The following is a 21,337-nucleotide window of genomic DNA, read 5'->3' as shown; positions in this document are numbered from 1 at the left end:
TGCTGCTGCTGCTGTAGTTGCCAATGCTGGAGCCACTGCTGCTGCTGAAGCTGTTGCTGCTGGGTCCACCGCCACTGCTGCCACTGAAGCTGTTGCTGCTGGATCTGCCGCTGCTGCCTCTGAAGCTGTTGCTGCTGGGTCTGCCGCTGCTGCTGGTACTGGATCTGCTGCTGCTGGTGCCACTGTTACTGGTGCCGGAGCCGCTGATGTTGCTGCTGGATTCTGCTACTTCTTGGGTCCCACTGTCTGCTCAAGTTGGCATGGTTGGGTCCCAGGACCACTGCTCTGTTCACTGGAGCTGGGCTCAGGCAGTGGGGGAGGGGAGGGAGCCGCAGCTGCTCTGGTTCTCTCACTGTTTCACGTGTTCTTCTACCTCGCGGTCTGCTCCTCCGTTGCTCACTGCCGCTCTCCCTTCACATTTCTTGAGTTGTGGAGAGCGACGGTGTGAGTGGAAGCTCCCCGCACCTGGCTTTTCCTGCGGATGGAGCCGAGCCTGGTGGCTTTCTAATGCGCTGCCACCACTGCTGCGGTGGGGCTGCTCTTGCCGGCCTGTGCGGGCTCTGGATGCTCTGGATCTCTTCTATTTCTGCGCTGCCACTTCAATTTCCTGTACACCTCACTTTTTAGTAAAAGTGTGTATTTTGCTGAGATTTTTGCTCTTTTTCCCCCCTAGGCTGTTTTGGTGTGGTACCTAAGCTGCCATCTTAGCCGGAAACGAGAGTGCTTTTTAATAAGCACAATAATTGCTTACACTTTATTCCTCTTAACTTTTGGGATGGCTTAATTTTTTTATATGATGGTACATATTTAAGGTTCATTATAACCCAAATAGCTCCTAGTAATGATTTAAATGCAGTTATGGAAATAACATATGTATGAAGATGACTTCTGATCTTGAAATACCCAGCTGGTGTTTGGCACTATATAACTATTCAATTACTTCCATGTGTTGTTGGCTTCCTTTGGGCCTTAATTCATCTGTTGTGCATCAATTAGTCTTCATAAAAGTAATAATGTTATTCCTTTTGTCACAAAAGCAGGCTTGTTTTGCATTTACTTATAACTGAGGTAATGTGGCAATAGATCTAACCCTAAGATGATTTTAATTAAGCAAAGAAACTTCCATACCATTTTCTTAATAGCTTTTAAACTTAAAGAACATTTCTAAATATAAAAAAGCTCAAAACACTCCCCAAAATGCCACCTCTCCCAGGGTGATATTGTAGATTGCTTTTCAGTGAACATATGGAATGGACACTACCAAAAGGTCCATGTTGGACAATGCTATAGGCTTAGCTATGCATCCAGACTGCTCCATAGGTGAATCGCTGACAAGGATAAGGAGGAGGATGTTGAATTTGAAGATATCCTTGTTTACATAGCAAGTTCTAGGCTATCCAGGGGTACATGGATACATAATAAGACTGCCTCAAAAACAAAAAAGAAAGGGTTTATATTATAGTACTTATCCAATGGGGTCATTATGAAAACTAATTGAATAAATAATTCATAACTATAAATAAAAACTATTTTTTAATGAAAGAAATATCAGGGAGCTTATATGAGCTTCCAGCCACTAAGAGGTTAAACTTAGATCAGACAACTCTCCCAGCACCAAAAGAAATATGTATTCTGTTTGGGCAGACATCACTGTGAGATGAGAGCAGGCAACTGAAAATTCTAAGCTTGAGGGAACTCCCTGAAGGGCAACAAAGAAGAAAGAGGAATAGCAGGTGACACTGTGACAAGGTCTGAAGAGATGTCTTTATCTCTGTGAACAGAGGCACTTAGGAAGGCTTGCTTAATTATGCCAGTGAATTATGGTGCTCACAGACAGAAAACTTGGTGGGCTCAGGAAAGATGGGACAGACTGCTGCAGATCTGTTGGGGTTTGCGGTGTAGTCTTTCTTTAACTGCTTTGGTTTTGAGATTCTCACTGCACAGAACAATCTTTGCTCTCCTCAGCGCACCTAATAAGTCAAAGGTGACCCAGCCATGACCAGGTCCACGTTATTGTCATGCCACCAGGCAAGCCTCCATTCTGTACTGAAGCTATTGCCATTGGCCCAGAAAGTAGGAAAACTGTCATGTTTCTTGGAGGGACCCCCTAAAGGTTGCCAATCACAGGGCTATAGTGATCTGAACTGCAATTGCCTCCTGCTTAGTAACAAATCAATATAACACAACACCTGAGTTTATTAAGTTTATTGCTTCTACTTCTGAGATAACATCACTTTATTATGTGGAAAACAAACTTTATCATCATTTTCTTTTCATTACATTCCTAAACATAGATTTATTTTGTAAGGGCACATAGATTTTTTAACTGTGAACGTTATCACATCTCTGACATTAAGTTCTTAGCATGTGTCTATTCTGCCTGTAGCCTGAGGCAAAGTGAAGGGAGGCCCTCTTGCCCACCTGTCTTGCTATATCTTAAGATTTAGCAACTTTCATCCAACTGATATTACACTCTACTCAGTTTATTACCATTTGAGGACTTCAATTTTGTAGTGAATGAGATTTCTGGTGGAATGATTCCATAATTTATAAACACTGTGGAAGCAGTGGGACTATGTTTTCTAGCTGGCTACTACTTCCATAAACACACAAAATTATATATAGTCCCTCTCTATCCTTTTAAGAAATATATATTAGTTGGGAAAATTAAGAAAAATTAAAAGGAGTCTTCATTGCCTCTGCTTCAGATCAGGACAACATGATGTAGCCAGGTGGTTGGCTTGTGTATTAAATAATAACTTCTTCATACCTTTCCCAAGTCTAGCAGAAGTCTCTTACTAAAGGTGTTAAGGACATATGGGTTCCAATCAAGTCATAAAACATAAGTTCTAGGTTTAACATTTTCTAAGATCATAGAAGAAAAATTTAACACACTGACTGCTACCAAAGACCCCATAAACATTCACAAGTCCCTGTCTGCTTGATAAGATAGGAATCAGAAACAAAGCAATGATATTCACATTGATACCTTGCTAATATTTCTTTGTTTTGCCTTCCTTCCCATCCCAGTGGTGAGCATGGGGACTGGGGAGCCATTGTGCTATACATGGGTAGGTGAACTGATTATTTATGGCTCCTGTCAGTACCTACCAGTATTTTGCCTTTTGGTTGCTATTCTCACGTTTCTCCTCAGTGGTTACCTCAATGGTTACTGGGAAATCAGCCACAAGTAACAAATTAGAAAGAATGGAAGTCTATAAGGAAAGACCATCCACTTTGCATATAGCTAGATATATCTTCTCTGGGTTTCTAGTTCTACAGTGTGAGGATTTAGTAACAAATGTCTCCCAGAGATCTTTCTAAAGTTCCCTTTCAATGTCTGTTTTAATATGTCAATGGTTAAGCCATAGCTCCTTATCAATTGTTCTGGGGACACATTATAAGCTGTGTTCCTGGCTCCATATTATGCCTGGATGGTTGCCTTTCTTTCTCATTTTAGCTTCTGTTTTTATTTATGTCATCAAGATAGATTTCATGTACCCTTTTAGGGTATTTAAAATCCTTTCTGGAACAGAGCAAAAAAAAAAAAAAAAAAAACTCTTAAAATATGAGATTGCAGTGGCTTGATTGATTACCCAATCTCCCTATACTTAGACACAAGCTTATTTTTTTATATTCTGAAACAAATTATACTTGTGTAGATACCTGTTATTGCTGCTCTGGTTGTTCATATCTCTCAAGGAGGATTTATGGTTTTACAGATGTTCTTCCCAAAATCTCTTAGAGCAACAAAAGCTTTATGATTATTTCATCCTGGTAGTGTCCTTTTGTAAAAAGTACTTCTTTAAGTATATAGATTCTTTAGTTTTTATCTATTTGAGTAGAATATTCACCATTCCTTTCCTTTGTTGACATTCTAAGTTTGAAGATTTTTGAACTGGATATGGTGCATGCCTGTTATCCTAGCACTCAGGAGCAGAAACAGGAGGATCATGAATTTCAGGTCATCAAGTTCAAGGCCAGCCTGGGTTACATAAGACCTTTCTCAAAAAAAAAAAAAAAAAAAAAAGAAAAAAGAAAAAAAAGAAGAAAATTATTACATGCAAAGCAAGTACCTGTATAAACATAACGTGCTCTAATCCATGGAAACATTTAACAGACTAAATTCTTTGTGATTGATTTTCTTTTCCCTAGGCTCTTTCAAAATATAAATTTCAGGTAACAAGGATCCCTGGCCTTGGGCTCGTCAGTTAATGACCATTAACATTTTTTGCTTAGGAGAAGTCCTGTGTGTTAGTTACTTTGCTCATTGCTGCGACAAATACCTGACAAAAGGAACTCAAGGAAGGAACCAATTACTATGCCTCACAGTTTGAGAGTACAGTCCACTGTGGCAGGGAAGGGCATAGAGGCAGGCGTGTGAGGAGGCTGGTCACGTCATGCCTGTAGTCAGAAGCAGGGAAAAAATGGATTGTGGCCCTCAGCTTACTTGTTCATTGTTATTTAGTCTCGCACCATAGCCCATGGAGTGGTGCCATGTGCAGTTGGGGTGGGTGCTCCCACATCAATTAATCTAATTTGGAAAATCTTTCACAGATGTGTCATGCAATTTGTTTCCTATGTGATTGTAGATCTAATCAAGTTTATAATTGAGAGTAACCTTCAAAAACCTACCCCTTTTCAAGTTGACATGCAAACATATCACTTTTAAGCCTTTGTCTTCCACTCCTTGTGCTAATAGTCTCATGTCCATCTCATAATACAAAATGCATTCAGTCCAACTTCAAATTCCTCAAAAGCTATAACAGTTCTAACACTGTTCAAAAGTGGATGTGGGGCTGGAGAGATGGTTTAGTGGTTAAGTGCTTACCTGTGAAGCCTAAGGACCCCGGTTCGAGGTTTGATTCCCCAGGACCCACATTAGCCAGATGCACAAGGGGGTGCACATGTCTGGAGTTTGTTTTCAGTGGCTGAAGGCCCTGGAGCACCTGTTCTCTCTCTCTCTGCCTCTTTCTTTCTCTGTCTGTCACTCTCAAATAAATAAATAAAAATAAACAAAAAAAAAACAGTGGATGTGCAGAGTTTCTTTGAGACTCGGGGAATATCTTAACTGAGAGCTGATAGGACATAAAAAACAACAACATATTGCATATAATCTGCTCTTTTTAAGCTCTGTGAGCTCTGAAATATATTTTTGGGTTACTTCAGTGTGTTTGACAAGACAGCTTGATATTTCTATCAAACAAATGACTTTCATATTGCAACAATCTTTGTAAGAACCACTCAAATAAAATTCTCTTTAAAAGGCAAAAAAAAACCCCCAAAACAACAATAACAAGTTATATACTCCCAATATACAATGGCACAGAGTAAACATTCCCATTTCAAAATGGAGAAATAGGAGCATAACAAGGAAAGATCAGACCAAAGCAAGACCAAAACCAAGTAGGATAAACACTAAATCCAGCAGTTCCATATCCTGCATCTGTGGCATATGATAGTAAGCTGGGCTATTTAAAAAAAAAAATCATGGCTAGGTCCCCACATCTGCTTCCTGTAACACACATAGCTTCTCTTGAGCCACCTCTACTCCATACTTACAGTTTTCTTCAGTGGAAGTCCCTTAGGACTGGCATCTCCAAAATCCCCAGTTCTCCATTTCAATTTAAGCTTTATCTTCACATTATCAAGTAGTGGCCTCTGAGAGCCTCCTTGCAGGGACTCTGGCCCTGAAACACACTTCCTGGTATTAGCAGCTCTCTAGAACTGTGGAACAATAATCCATGACACCTCAATCTTGCACCTTCCATGTCTACAAAACCAGTATCAATCATGTGGATGATGCTGCCAAGTTCTGGCCAACTTCGATTGAGATGTAGTCTGGCTGCCCTGGACTATACTTGCTACTGCCTCTGTGTATCTTCCAGGCTGTCCCTTGGAAAACAACTTCCTTGGAGGTTGTTTTTGAGCATAGAAGCCTTTTAGTGGTGTTCTTAGTTCAGATGCTCTCCTTTCTCATGTATTTGCCCTTACACAAGACAGAACCTTTGTTGGATGGAACCTTGTCCTTAGCTGTAGACTCAGTGCAGAGTACTAGATTTCTCCTTTGTGTTATTAATCCCTTTAATAAGTAAAGCTGCTTTTCAGTCTGCTTTGTATGTGCATTTAAATTGGATCATGCTATTCTCTTTTTTAATTTTTTTTTTGTTCATTCTTATTTATTTATTTGAGAGTGACAGAGAGAGAGAGAGAGAGAGAAAGAGAGAGAATGGGTGCGCCAGGGCCTCCAGCCTCTGCAAATGAACTCAAGATGCATGCACCCCCTTGTGCATCAGGCTAATGTGGGTCCTGGGGAACTGAGCCTCGAACCAGGGTCCTTAGGCTTCACAGGCAAGCACTCAACTGCTAAGCCATCTCTCCAGCCCTTTTAAAAATTTTTTTTTTTGCTATTCTCTTTTTAAAATACTTTATTTTTTTATTTAAGAGGGAGATAGAGAGAGAGAGAGAAAGGGAAGGAGAGAGAGGGGCATATGGAGAGACAATTGGTGCTCTGGGCCTTCCAACCACTACAAATGAACTCCAGATGCATGTACCACCTTATGCATCTGGCTCTACATGGGTACTAAGCAATCGAATCTGGGTACTTTGGCTTTGCTGGAAAGTACCTTAACTGCTAAGTCATCTCTCCAGCCTGGATCATGCTACTTCTGTTGTCAGAATGTATACTTTTCATATCTTTTTCTCCCACTTGCTCTCTTTCACTGTAGACATAGATAAGAATAGTAACTATAGCACAGTCAAAATGCTAATCTGGCTTGAGATTTCATCTTCTAACAAATTTGTACATTACATTTGAGTTCATCTTCATTCTAGTTCTCAGGACACTGACAGAAAGTAGGGAAATTAGTTCAATTTCTGAGTCCTTGTTTCCCTCTGAAACTTCATGAGCTAGGCCTCCACTTTTCACATTTCTCTTGACCTGCTCTAAACTAACACCAGAATGGCCCATTAAGCTCAGCCCACAGTATTCTAGGGCTTCTCTAATCCAACATTCCAAACTTTTCTACATTTTTCATACAAGTCTAAAAACCACATGATCAGGTTTATCACAGCAATGACTATCCCCAGTTTTTCTTACCAAATTTCTAAAGTAGTTACTTTGCTTGTTGCTGAAACAAACACCCAAGAAAAACAGCTTTAAAAAGAAGGGGTTAGGGCTGGAGAGATGGCTTAGTGGTTAAGGCACTTGCCTACAAAGCCAAAGGACCAAGATTTGACTCCCCAGGCCCCATGTAAGCTAGATGTACAAGGTGGAGCATGTGTCTGGAGTTTGTTTGCAGTGGATGGAGACCCTGGTGCACCTATTCTCTCTCTCTCAAATAAATAAAATAAAATAATTAAAAAAGAGGAAGGGTTTATTTTTGTCTAACACATCAAGGACACAGTACATCATGATAGGGCAGTCATAGCTGCAGGAATGGGAGACAGCTGGCCACATTATGTTGCAGTCAGGAAGCAGAGAATGATGAATGTTGGCATTCAGCTTGATTTTTCCATTTTTATTCCTCAGCCCATGGAATTGTACCATCTGCAGTTTAGGTGAATCTTTCCACCCCAATTAATCTGATCTAGAAAATACCTTACATGCTCAGATGATTCTAGATCCAATCAAGCTTACAATTGGAATTAATATCACATCCTGTTACTTTAGTTGAGGGTAAATTATTTTCTGGAAGAAAGACGTTTATTGGGAAGTTAGCTGTTTATCAAGACAGAAAACAAAAAATTCTCACCCATGCCTAACTGAGTTCTTAACTACTTCCTGGGCTCCATTTACATAGGATGGAAAATTTGAGATTGCCCTAGTCTGCTGTAACAGAGAAGCCAGAACTATGTCACTAAGATAAATGCCTTTCAGATGAAATATTATTATGAGGAGAGAGAGGGGAAGGGGAGAAATGCTGGAGACGGCAAGCATGCCATTTCAGGATCATGAGGAATCGAGCGCTGAAGAGCTGCTTGACACAGTTCCAGCCCAGCTGTCTCTTCCTTGAAGTCCGATGTGGCCCCTCTACAGAAAAATCTTTGGCTTTCTATGCTACAGAAATATGTGGTTTTCTGTATAAGGTTTGTCTTTCTCTGTCTTTCACTTGGTGTCCCAATCTCTAAGTTTACTTTTCCAGTAAAAATTGGTGTTGGTGAAGTGTTGGTCAATGTATCTGAAAGAGGCTCTGGCATAGAATTGGAAAAACAAGAAAATGGGTCAGAGATAATTGTTTTCCTTAAAGGCCTTAAAGAAAGTCAGGCATGGAGTATAGTACACTTAGGAGGAAACAATGAACCTTCTGGAACAATGTAGAAATTGTTATATGACTAATTTTTCTAAATGATGGCAATTACAATTGACTCTTTACCAGGAATACTTACAGAAAAACAACTGAAGTCAGAAATAGTTCAATCAGCGCGGGGGAGGGGGTACCAAAGTCTAAGTATTGGAGGGACGTGAAAAGGAAAATTCAAAATAAATAATTGAAGAATAAATGGATCTACTGGATCAGTGATTAATGATGGGAAGCCTCATTTGTGGTTGTTTTGCCTCTCACCTTTAATAGAGTAATTGAAAGTAGAAGTCCAAGAAATCACAAGTGCTTGACTGCACATACATGGGGAAAATGTGAAAACAGTTAATCATTACAGGGGCCTGATGACTTTACTTGAGGTGAATAATTATGGGATTGTTTGATAATAAGGAATAACAAAAGGCTTCTATGAATTCTGTAAAATTGTACCTTTCTTGAAGTTTGTTCTTGCATGACGTGATCAGAAAATAAAAGACTGAGACTAAGAGCTGTGGCAGCAGAGAAGCAGAGAAATATAGAAGCATGGAAGCATAGAAACAGGGAAAAACAGAAAACAGAAAAAAAGACAAAAAAAATAGAAAAAGAAAAAACAAGGAAAAAATAGAAAAATAGAAAGAGAAAAATAAAAAAAATAGAAACAGAAAAGGAGGCAGAGAGAAAAAGATAGAAAAACTCAGCTGCCTTCAGCATTAGCCTGTCAGCTTGCACCAGAACTTGACTTCGAGTTGTTATTTCGCTGCTCCCTTTCACACCTCTCTTCAGGGACCCTCCTTCAAGCCAGGGCTGGACCCTGGCAGAGAAAGTGGCATGTCAAGGCCTCTTTCTGCTGAAAGTTAACTCCACATGCATGTGCCACTTTGTGTATATGGCTATATTTGGGTACTGGGGGCTTGAATACAGGCCAGCAGGCTTTTCAAGCAAACACCTTTAACTGCTGAGCCATCTCCCTAACTAAAGATCAATTTTTTTAAAGTGATTGAACACAAGAAATAATTGGACAAGGGAATTACCATGGGATATATTTTATAATCATGGAAAATGTTAATAAAAATTTTTAATTTTAGGGCTGGAGAGATGGCTTAGCGGTTAAGCGCTTGCCTGTGAAGCCTAAGGACCCTGGTTCGAGGCTCGGTTCCCCAGGTCCCACGTTAGCCAGATGCACAAGGGGGCGCATGCGTCTGGAGTTCGTTTGCAGAGGCTGGAAGCCCTGGCGCGCCCATTCTCTCTCTCTCCCTCTATCTGTCTTTCTCTCTGTGTCTGTCACTCTCAAATAAATAAATAAAAAATTAAAAAAAAATTTAATTAAAAAAAAAGAAATAATTGGAAAAAAACATCAAATTTTAAAGGTAAGGTATTTATTATGCTAAACAGAATATTCAAAATCCTTTATTTGGAATGACCTGAGTGAGAAGTAATTTTCTTAGAGAGGCAAAGGTTTATTAGAAGGAGTATTTGACTGCTCTCATGGCGAGCCTGAAAACAAGTTGTAGAGAAATGGCAACAGACACGTGGACACTCAAACCTCATAAAAACAGAGATGTAGAGTCTCTAGAGAAAACAACACTAAATCAGATCCCTACCTTGCCCACCAAGGCTCAGGGTGCATCATGGAAGACAAACAAAAAGATTGTAAGAGCCGCAGGGTGGGTGGGAATTGCCTGAGACACCATGTTTCCCCATCCCTGAAGAGACTTGACTGAGGCCTCTTGGTCCCCACAATGAATATCAATAACCCCACTGAAGTTCCTCAGCAGAGCTGGGACTGGGGAGAGGGGATGTATGTGTGTAACCTTTTTATTAAAAAAGTCTATCTATCTATCTATCTATCTATCTATCTATCTATCTATCTATCTATCTATCATCATCATCATCATCTATCTATACACACACATATGAAAAAAGAAACCAAATGGTTTTTACATTTTAAAGCTTATATCTAGATATTGTATGAGTGCTCAGCTTGGTTCATCCTACCCTCCAATCAGAAAAAAAAAAATCTTCTGAAAATTTCTTCTCCTAATGCATTCTTGTGTGATATTTGCACACTTGATCCCGTGTCACCATCCAGGATCCTGGAATGCAGGTGTCTACTTTCCTGGGTGCACTCTGCATGCTGGCCCACTTGACAACAGGGATCATGTCTTGTTTAATTTGTCTTAACTACATAGTATGGTATTCAGCATGTATGGAATACTTATTAATGTAGAAATAAAATACATTTTCTGAGCTAAAATAAGGAATTTGCAAGGGTATACTATTGTCCATTTTTTTCTTTCCTACTTTTAATTTCTTCCCTCTGGAATGAAGCAGGTGGCTCACTGTGAGAAAAGTTATGCTGTGGGGTGAAAATCTGAAAGAAGTTTTTCCATAGCCTTTGCCCATGATGCAAATGTGGAGGGCTTGTATAGTGGAAATGGCTTGAATAAAAACATGAAAGAGGGGATAGGGAATTCTGAACTTGAGTAATTCGTTTTGGTTTATGTGGGGAGAGAAGAGAAGCTCTGCTTTGAGAGTTACAGCCTGCATGGCTCAGGTCCGTTCTCACAGTCGTCTGCTCATGCAGCACGTTGGTGGTACTCCAGCAGACAGACTGATGGAGAGTTCCTGGCCTCCAAGACTACAGCAACGGAGTGTCACTGATCTCAGAACAGTGGGTTCATTCTCATTAAGTTAACAAATTGTGTTTTTCCAACCGAGTGCCACATAATTATCTCCATTTTTATTACCAGAATACGTGATGTAAGGGCTCAGAGTTTGTAGGGGTATGCAGTGCCTTTTATTCTTGCATAGACTGCATGCTTCAAAGATTTGGTGCATAAATGAATGTGTATGGGAGGTGGTGGCCTAGACTCTTCTGTGCAGCAGAAGAAATGACAAAAATCCATGTTGCTGTCAAGAATTTAATAGTATCTAATATTTATATATTTTTCTGAGTGTCCATGGATAGTACTATAATTAATAGCAATATTTGGTATAATATGTTCAAGTGCTTTGATACTCATGATGTGTTCTACATAAGTAATATATCTATTGCATATCAATATAACCAGGATATATCCTCAGATGATCTCCAAGGGATATCAATGTTGTATCTTCAGAAATGTTGCTTGTATTAGGGGAAAAGTGAGCTCCAGGATTAGTGGATGAATATTTGGAAATACTGTGGATGACTGCATCAAGGTGGGGTAATTTTGATGTGTTTGAAACATAGGTGGTCATAGGGGCAACGGGGTAAATTGACACAAGAAATGCCAAATTCTGTTATTTCTGTCCAAAGCCAAGCTGAGCTAAAATCTCCGGAGTATTTCCCGAATTCTGAACATTGTCAGCCGATGTGAAAATAAAGCATACAGCTTTCATCTGTGACTTTCCTGTGCTGACATGATGGAGAGAGGGATAATAAATAGGTGCACCGGAGCCTTCAGCCACTGCGAATGAACTCCAGATGCGTGTACCCCTTGTGCCCATGTGTGACATTGTGCCCTTGTGTCACTGTGCATCTGGCTTAAGTGGGACCTGGAGAATCAAACAGGAGTTCTGAGGTTTACAGGCAAGCACCTTAAATACTAAGCCATGTCTCCAGCCTGCATAAAGAGTCTTTATGTATTCTTTGACTCTAAAACAAAGAAACTTATAATTGAAGTTGGCTGATTTGTCTTTTCATTGTTTGTGGTATGCATTCCTATCATTTATTCACTCATAATTTATTTGTTGCTATTGAATGATGAATTTCCTGTAGCAATTTCCTCAGGCTGAATTTTGCTGATTATATCTCCAAGAAAAGATACTTCTTATAACGATAGAGCACTTTTAATTACGCTGATTTCACCCTAGGAATACTTCATAGGTGGTTGTTGTGGTATAAATCTGAAATGTCCCCCCACAGGTCTCCAGTTTGTGGTATTGTTTGGCAGATTATGGAACCTTTGAGAATGTGGCCAAGACAACAGAATTAGTTAATTGCAGGATGGCCTTTAAAATGATATACACTTCCTGTTCTAACCATGCTGTGTGCTTACTGCCTCTTACCACACTCTTACCAGCACTGCATGTCCCCTTTCCATCGACCATACTGATAGAGCTGCCATACCTTCCTCGTTATGATGGACCGCATCTTCTGAAACATGAGCCAAAGCAAATCACCCCTCCCTTAAGTTGCTTCTGTCTGCTATTTGATCACAATGACGAGAAAGTAAGTAGCAAAGAAGGTGGGGGTCACATGTTTTCCTGTAATTGGACCTTGTATTGTAACTCTCACTGATAATCACTATCTATGTGTAGTATTTCACTTAATGGGTAAAATAATGATGTTCTAGTTCTCCCCATCTTTCTTCATTAATATCTATTGTAAATCTGTGAACAAAAATATTTGATAACTTATTTGTTATGAGTCAAAATTCTATGAGAAAGGTAAAATATATCAGTAATTATAAACAGAGTGTTGCTTTCTTAGCATCTCCCAAAGATGGCAATAAATTTTAATAGTATCATCATCTAAGCATAGATTAATTTTTTTCTTTTTATGTGTTATTATTATTATTATTATTATTTTATTATTATTTTTTGTTTTTCGAGGTAGCATTTCACTCTGGCCCAGGATGACCTGGAATTCACTATGTAGTCTCAGGGTGGCCTTGAACTCATGGTGATCCTCCTACCTCTGCCTTCCAAGGGCTGGGACTAAAGGCTTGTACCATCTCGCCCGACATTTTTTTCTAATATTTTTTATGAGAGAGAGAGAGGGAGAGAGTGTGTATATTGGTGTACCAGGGCCTCCAGCCATTGCAATCAAATTCCAGATGTGTGTGCCACCTTTGTGTGCATGTGCAACCTTGTATGCTGTGTCACCTTGTGTGCCTGGCCTACATGGGAACTGGAGAGTTGAACATAGGTCCTTAGGCTTCACAGGCAAGCTCCTTAACTGCTAAGCTATCTCTTTACCCTGAGATTGAAATATTTTTATGTGTTTCTTCTAATCCCATTAAAATTATCATCATCATTATCTTCATGAAACCTCAAATTGTTCTAATGTTGGCTAATCAGAGATACTTCTGTTTCTTTGGGACATGTCTCCCACAGACCTTTATTGTGTCCTCGCTTTGGGTGTAAAAGTGATTCAGCTTTTCTCTCTCTCGTATGTATAAATGTATACATATATCTCATGTATATATGAGAGAGACATATACATAAATAAGATGGGATCTTAACACTCTGATATCATATAGAGAGATAGATAGATGATACTGAGAGAGGGACAGAAATAGATAGAGACATATATAAAAGTGAAAATGGATCTTACACTGTGACCTAGGCTGGCCTGGAAAACTATATAGCCTGGGCTGACCTTGACCTCATGAAACTCTGTCTCCTAAGAATGGAATTATAGGCACGAACTACCATGCCTGGCTTACCATCGATATATTAGTCAACTTTTCACTATTGGGACAAAATACCTAACAAAATGAGCTTAAGGGAGTTCTTACATGAGTAATAAGTTCAAATTTTGATTTTCTCATTTCCATATTTGAACTTGGGAAAGTTACCTAGACTCATAGCCTTGTTTTGAAATTTAATCACAAATATGCTAACACCTCATTCCATGGACAGCCTTGTAGGGCTTTTCAGTGAGAATGTGTATGTTGAGCCTTGTCAACCATATGTAACTTTGTAGAGAACATACAGCTATGAAGTCTATGAATATGCATGAATGTATGAATATGTATGAAAGTATCTTCCATAGTCCTGTGATAAATTTAAAAAAATTGGTGCATGCCCCACTGCCAAGTTAAGATTCATACTAATTATAAATGGACTCGAAGTCCATAATTAAACAACCCAGGAGAAATTAAGCTTCATGAAACTTATCCTGAATGATTAAGTTTCAAACCCATCCAAATTTAATTTGGTGATTCTGTAATACTCTGACTTTATGGAACAGATTCTTAATTCATTAAAGCTCAGAGTAACTTGTGAAAATCTTTCTAAGAAGCAGACCTCTGTCACATTCCTAATTAAGTTCATTATATGATATATTAAAGAGGAAAACACAGTCCTTACATAATTAACAGTTCTTCATTAAATGTACAATGAGTTCTAGAAAGTAGTGTAGAAACATAAGAGGAATAAAACAGGACATTTTCTACTCTAAAGGCCCAGTGTTATGGCAAAATAGCCACTATGTTTAGCAAATCTGTTTAAAATAAAATAACTTTCTCTAGTACTTCATCAGAGTCAAATCCTGGAAGCTAGATTAATATGACAGAGCTTAAAAATTCTGGAACAGATCATTCTCAGTGAACTTACCCAATCACAGAAAAAAAATCGACACATAGTCTCACTCATCTGCAACACCTAACCTGAATCTACCCAAGATACCTTACATACCCAGCAAGCACCTCATGGACTAGGCAATAGGATGGATGGGGAGGGCGGGGAGAGCATCGAAGGGGGGAAAACAGTAATCTGGACCCAAACGGCAATGGTACCATAAAATTCTACTTCCTAAAAGACAGACCAAATGGCTGAACCTTCACTAGACCCTTACAGGAAACACCTGAACCACAAGACACTGGAGAGGGTAGGATCAAGACTAACCTAAATCTTCTATATCTTCTCTCCCTCCTTCTCCCCATCTCCCCCCTCTCTCTCTCCTCTCTAACTCTTGTATATTAGTTATGTTTTTCCTCAATTTCTTAGTGGGCACTGACATGTAACCCTTACTTCCAGCTTGGGGCTACCATCCACAAGGAGCTTTTGATCAGAGAAACCTACAAGGTTTCCCAAAACAATGACAGACTTCTGTCAGAATACTTGATGACCCACCAAAGGCCAGTGGTAAGACCCTATTGCTGAAGACTCCATATGCAGCTGACACATAAAATGGAATGGCATGGCTGAAAGCCAGGAGAGAGTCAGTCCCCAGACAGTCAGCATGTCTAGTGCCAGAAGGTGCTACATGGGCGACTGGGGGAAATGACTAATATCTGTCCAAGCAACTCATTGTCTAACCTAATTAGCAACAAATAACCTGATGTGATGCCCACACAAGTGCAATAGTGGCACACAGCCATGGTGGGGAACCAACTGCTCTTGATTTGGCTAATGGATCCCCTCAGTGGAATGAGACCCATAGCTGGAGCTGGGAAACAAGTCAGAACCATACCCAAACATAAGCCCACTCTCCAATATCAAGCTACCATCAATCATGGGGTACCAGAGGGCCTACACCTATCAAACTGTCTATCAAAAAAGTAAGTGTTATTTCAATTTTCCAGGTGCTAACTTACTCTCCATTGGAGAATCTGCTTCTCTTTTTCAGATAGATGCAGATCCTAAGGAGAGAGCTGCCCCAACATACCTCAAAAGGGGCCCGACTGAAACTAAGGACAATTGGTGAAACAAGCAAGGGTGATGTTTTCCTGATGAACCGGATACCAGCACAAAGGGGAAGGAGACCAACACAGAGAAAAATCAACTCCTACCAAACCAGAGAGCCAGAGCCTCAGAGGCCCCCAACACCTCAGCACTGAAGCAGACCCAAAATGAACCCAACATGGCTCAGGGAAATTTTGCGGAAGAGGGGGCAGAAAGAATGTCAGAGTCACATGTTGGGTCATGATATGCAGAGACATTTATTGTACCAATAACTTTGGGCTAACTCCACAATGCATGACCCATTTACATCAACAAGGAGGGTCCAATGGGAGGGGGTAGATCATAGATGAGCCTAAACAATGGTACCAAACTGCCTGTATTTGCTGAAAAGAAAGCTAATAAATTAAATTAAAAAAAAATTCTATTAAAGTGGAATCATAAATTATTTTGCTGTGATGGTTAATTTTGCCAAATTAATGGTATTTAGAATCACCACAGAAATAGATCTCTGGGAGTTTCTAGATGAGCTTAACTAAAGTGGGAAGACTTACCCTAACTGTGGATGGCATCAGTCCATGGAGTGGGGGTCCTGGACTGAATAAAAAGGAGAAAGTCAACTAAACACCAGCACCTGAGTGCAGATGCACGGGGGCCAGCTGCTTCATTCTGCACATGCCTGTTTTTCTGTGATGGACTACAGTCTTTAACTGTGAGCCAAAATAAACCCTTCCTTCCTTCTTCCCTCATCCCCTTCCTTCCTTCCTTCTTTCCTCCCTTCCCCCTCCCTCCCTTCCTTTCTCCCTCCCTTTCTTCTTTCCTTCCTTCCTTTTTTGGTTCCTTCTGTCAAATATTTTGTCACATCAATGAGAAAGTAACTAATACACCTACTTAATAAAAAAATTGCTATTTATGTAATTGTGCCTTCATTCATTCACTCACTCACTTATTCCTTTGTACATACTACAGAGAGCCTGTAATATACCAGGATTGTCCTTTTAATTCAATACAGGTGAGCCTTGTAGATGAGCTAGTTATATGAGCCACTAACAGCAATGATCGGTTCTCTTAAAAGGTTTCAGTGTTGACATGAAAGAGGCACTGATGAGCTCTGTGGTCAGGGCAGATTTTGCCGCTTTGATTGTGTCATGGTGGCTTGTGCTAGTTGTCTGTTACTGTAATAAAATGTTTGAGATAAATCAACTTAAAAAAAGGAGAAAGCTTTATTTTGGCTTACAGTTTTAGCAATTTTAGTCCTTGCTTATTTGGTCCTTTGATTTTGTGTCTATGGTGAGGCAACACATCATGGCTTGAGCATGTGCTGAAAAGAGTTCATGGTGTTCAAGATACTAAGAGAAAAGGAAGAGGAAGAACATCAGTCCCAGTATCTCCTATAAGGGCGTGCTCTAGTAATCTAAATTTCTTCCATTCTCTGCACAGTCCCCCTCCCCAGCCCCACAGTCAAAGGGTCCACTGACTTCCAACAGCACTGTGAGCTTAGCACTAACCCTTCAATGCACGGTCTTTGGAGGATGTTCAAGACACAAACCTTCACAGAAGGAGAGGAAGTAAGAGAAGGAGATGCTCAGAAATAGTAACTTCATGTGTTTAATTATGCAATCAGAAGTATAGGGAGAAGTTCATGTGGTTAAAATTATGTTTGGTATGTCTATAGTATCTTTATCTGGGTTGGAAAGATATATATATAAAAAATGGAGAAAAGGGTGATAAATAAGGTTGGTGAAAATGGGAGGGAATGTACTAGTATGAGAGGAATCTTGTTTTTTATCCTTAGGAGAAAGAGCTATCATTGAATATATGTATGCAGGAGACATGGTCAGATTTCTATTTGAGTGAATATGTGTGGCAGCCAGACCAGGTAGTAGACAGAGGGTGACTGGAGCCCCACGTTAAGTAGGGCCTCATTACCGTATATATGAATGAGTCATATCACCTTGCTTCATTTTCTCTAGGATCAAGTATTGTGTCATGACTTCTTATTTTCAAGGATTTCTCCTTGGGAGAGTATTTTTTTCTTTTAAATTTTTTTGTTTATTTTTATTTATTTGAAAGTGACAGACAGAGAAAGAGGGAGATAGAGAGAAAGAGAGAGAATGGGCGCTCCAGGGCCTCTAGCCACTGCAAACGAACTCCAGACACGTGCGCCCCCTTGTGCATCTGGCTAATGTGGGTCCTGGGGAATTGAGCCTTGAACCTGGGTCCTTAGGCTTCACAGGCAAGCGCTTAACTGCTAAGCCATCTCTCCAGCCCGAGAGCATTATTCTTAACATAGTGTTTCTACTTTATAGTCAGTATTAAAATTATGAAATATTTTAAGTATAGAAAATATAGAAATAGTAACATACATACAGTGAAGTACCTATCAAAAGGCTCAATTAAAGCAATATTTGGCTGTATTTGATTTGAATTTTTTGAAATGACATTTTACATATACAGTTAAAAATCTTGTGTTCCTCTTGAGGTAACCGCTATCTTGTAGTAGTTGATAGGTATTCTTTGTGTGCATGTATATACTTTTCTACGGGAAACCATCTCTGCCATTCTATTAACATTTGCTAAGGTCACTTGCCAATTTCAATAACCAGTTTCTTTTGGTTCTTATTTTATTGAATCTCTTTGTAATTGAATGCTCTTGATTTTTATTGACTTTGAAATGCTCAGATTGTCCCTTTAATTCAAAACATTCTTTTCTTTCCTGAAAGTCTCTTAAAATTAGATTCCTGGCTAACCTTAAGACTACTTTTGATCAGGACCTGGACTGCAACATGACCACACAGCTCCTGGCTTCTAAATTATCTGCCACAGACACTACAACCCAGTCTTCTTCCGGTTCTAGAATGCTTCTCTGCCTACTTTTTTCTGTTAATGTCCTAATAGTACTTTAAGATGACTTCATCTTTAACGTCCCTTTTGTATTAGTTACTTTTGCAAAATTGTGTAGAGCTTTATGAACCAAATGAAACAGACTAACTTTCATTTGGGGTGGGATAGGGAACTGGTGTGTGTGTGTGTGTGTGTGTGTGTGTGTGTGTGTGTGTGCAGGCCAAAGGAAACCCTGGGTATCATCTTTAGGAATATCATCCACTTTTTTTGAGACCAGGTTTTTCATTAGCTTGATGCTTACAATTAGGCTATACTTGGTGACAAGAGAATTTTGGGGATCTGCTTGACTCTGCCTCTCACACTGCCATTCCTATTATCTTACATGGGTGCTGAGGGTCAAGCTTAGATCCTCATGCTTATGAGGCAAGTACTTTATCAACTTTTAATTTTAAGAAACAAAGAAAGAGAGGATGATTTCATGTGCGATGATGAGGAGGACTATGACCTGGAATACTCTGAAGACAGTAACTCTGAACCAAATGTGGATTTGGAAAATCAGTACTATAATTCCAAAGCATTAAAAGAAGATGACCCAAAAGCAGCACTGAGCAGCTTCCAAAAGGTTTTGGAACTAGAAGGTGAAAAAGGAGAATGGGGATTTAAAGCACTGAAACAGATGATTAAGATTAACTTCAAATTGACAAACTTTCCATAAATGATGAATAGATATAAACAGCTATTGACCTATATTCGGAGTGCAGTCACAAGAAATTATTCTGAAAAATCCATTAACTGTATTCTTGATTATATCTCTACTTCTAAACAGAATTCTGATTTTTTATGTCAGATGGATTTACTGCAGGAATTTTATGAAACAACTTTGGAAGCTTTGAAAGATGCTAAGAATGATAGACTGTGGTTTAAGACAAACACAAAGCTTGGAAAATTATATTTAGAACGAGAAGAGTACGGAAAGCTCCAAAAAATTTTACACCAATTACATCAGTCCTGCCAGACTGATGATGGAGAAGATGACCTGAAAAAAGGTACACAGTTGTTAGAGATATATGCTTTGGAGATTCAAATGTACACGGCACAGAAAAATAACAAAAAACTAAAAGCACTCTATGAACAGTCCCTTCACATCAAATCTGCCATCCCTCATCCACTGATCATGGGAGTCATCAGAGAATGCGGTGGTAAAATGCACTTGAGAGAAGGTGAATTTGAAAAGGCGCACACTGATTTTTTTGAAGCCTTCAAGAATTATGATGAATCAGGAAGCCCCAGACGAACTACTTGTTTAAAATATTTGGTCTTAGCAAATATGCTAATGAAGTCTGGAATAAATCCATTTGACTCACAGGAGGCCAAGCCGTACAAAAATGATCCAGAAATTCTAGCAATGATGAATTTAGTAAGTGCCTATCAGAATAATGACATCACTGAATTTGAAAAGATTCTAAAAACAAACCACAGCAACATCATGGATGATCCATTCATAAGAGAACACATTGAAGAGCTTTTATGAAACATCAGAACACAAGTGCTTATAAAATTAATTAAGCCTTACACAAGAACACATATTCCTTTTATTTCTCAGGAATTAAACATAGATGTAGCTGATGTGGAAAGCTTGCTGGTGCAGTGTATAATGGATAACACTATTCATGGCCAATCGATCAAGTGAACCAGCTCCTTGAACTGGATCATCAGAAGAGGGGTGGTGCACGATATACTGCACTAGATAAATGGACCAACCAACTAAACTCTCTCAACCAGGCTGTGGTCAGTAAATTGGCTTAACAGAAAACAAGTTTTTACAGATGTACTTGAGGCAACAGTGCAGAGATGTAATCCTTAAAGAACTGGGAATGGCAAAACTACTGTCGGTTGATATGTCCTGAAAATTAATGGAGTTATGGCAGAAGTACTTTTGATCAACTGGTTTGTGTTTTACTGCTGCAGTTATCCCAAGAAAAACAGCTTTAATCTCCAGAAGAAAACCAAAATAACCATGGGATTTATGCTGTATTGACATCTTGCCCTAAACATACAACATCATAGTAATTTGTCATGGGCAACATGACCATAGAGAAGATTTTTGTCATGATTTTAAATACACTGACATGTTACTGTTGGTTAAATTTAAGCATGTTTTACCTGCAGAAATTCTCTCACAAATAACCTGCAATAACTTGAAATGCATACCCTTTTGAACACTTCCTTTTCTCATGTATAAATGAAAATGTTTGCTGCATTTTGCAAAATGTCAAATCTCCAAAAGTGTGTCCGTCTATTTCTGTACCTACATTGTGGTAAAGGTTTAGATGAAACCCTGTAAATTAACAGTGGCATACTGTCACTTAGGTTTCAAGCAGCAAAATAAACAGTGCAGCTCAGAAATTAGGAAAAAAAAAAAAAGAAAGGTTTTTGCTGTTTATTTTTATTTATTTATTTGAGAGTGACAGAGAAAGAGGCAGAGAGAGAGAGAAAGAGAGAATGGGCGTGCCAGGACTTGTAGCCATTGCAAATGAACTCCAGATGCATGCACGCCCTTGTGCATCTGGCTAATGTGGGATCTGGGGAATCGAGCCTCAAACCAGGGTCCTTAGGCTTCATAGGCAAGTGCTTAACCATTAAGCAATCTCTCCAGCCCCAAAGAAAGAAAGTTTTAAGAAACAGTCCTATTAAAATATAATTACATATAATATACTGCATGTATTTAAAGAATGCAATTTAATAAGATTTAACATGTATGTGCATATATTTCATCATCCATAGCTAGGATTGTTGAACAA

At 39.3% G+C, this 21,337-nt stretch overlaps 1 pseudogene; it reads left to right on the top strand.

Annotated features, from left to right (window-relative positions):
• The first annotated feature begins 19,014 nt into the window (after window positions 1-19,014).
• Window positions 19,015-20,357, top strand: LOC101608672 (annotated as a pseudogene).
• The last annotated feature ends 980 nt before the right edge of the window (window positions 20,358-21,337 follow it).

Source organism: Jaculus jaculus, chromosome 2, assembly GCF_020740685.1.
Source record: "Jaculus jaculus isolate mJacJac1 chromosome 2, mJacJac1.mat.Y.cur, whole genome shotgun sequence".
Taxonomy (NCBI): Eukaryota; Metazoa; Chordata; class Mammalia; order Rodentia; family Dipodidae; genus Jaculus; species Jaculus jaculus.
The sequence above is the reverse complement of the archived record's forward strand: the minus strand, read 5'-3'. Positions and strand labels throughout refer to the sequence as shown.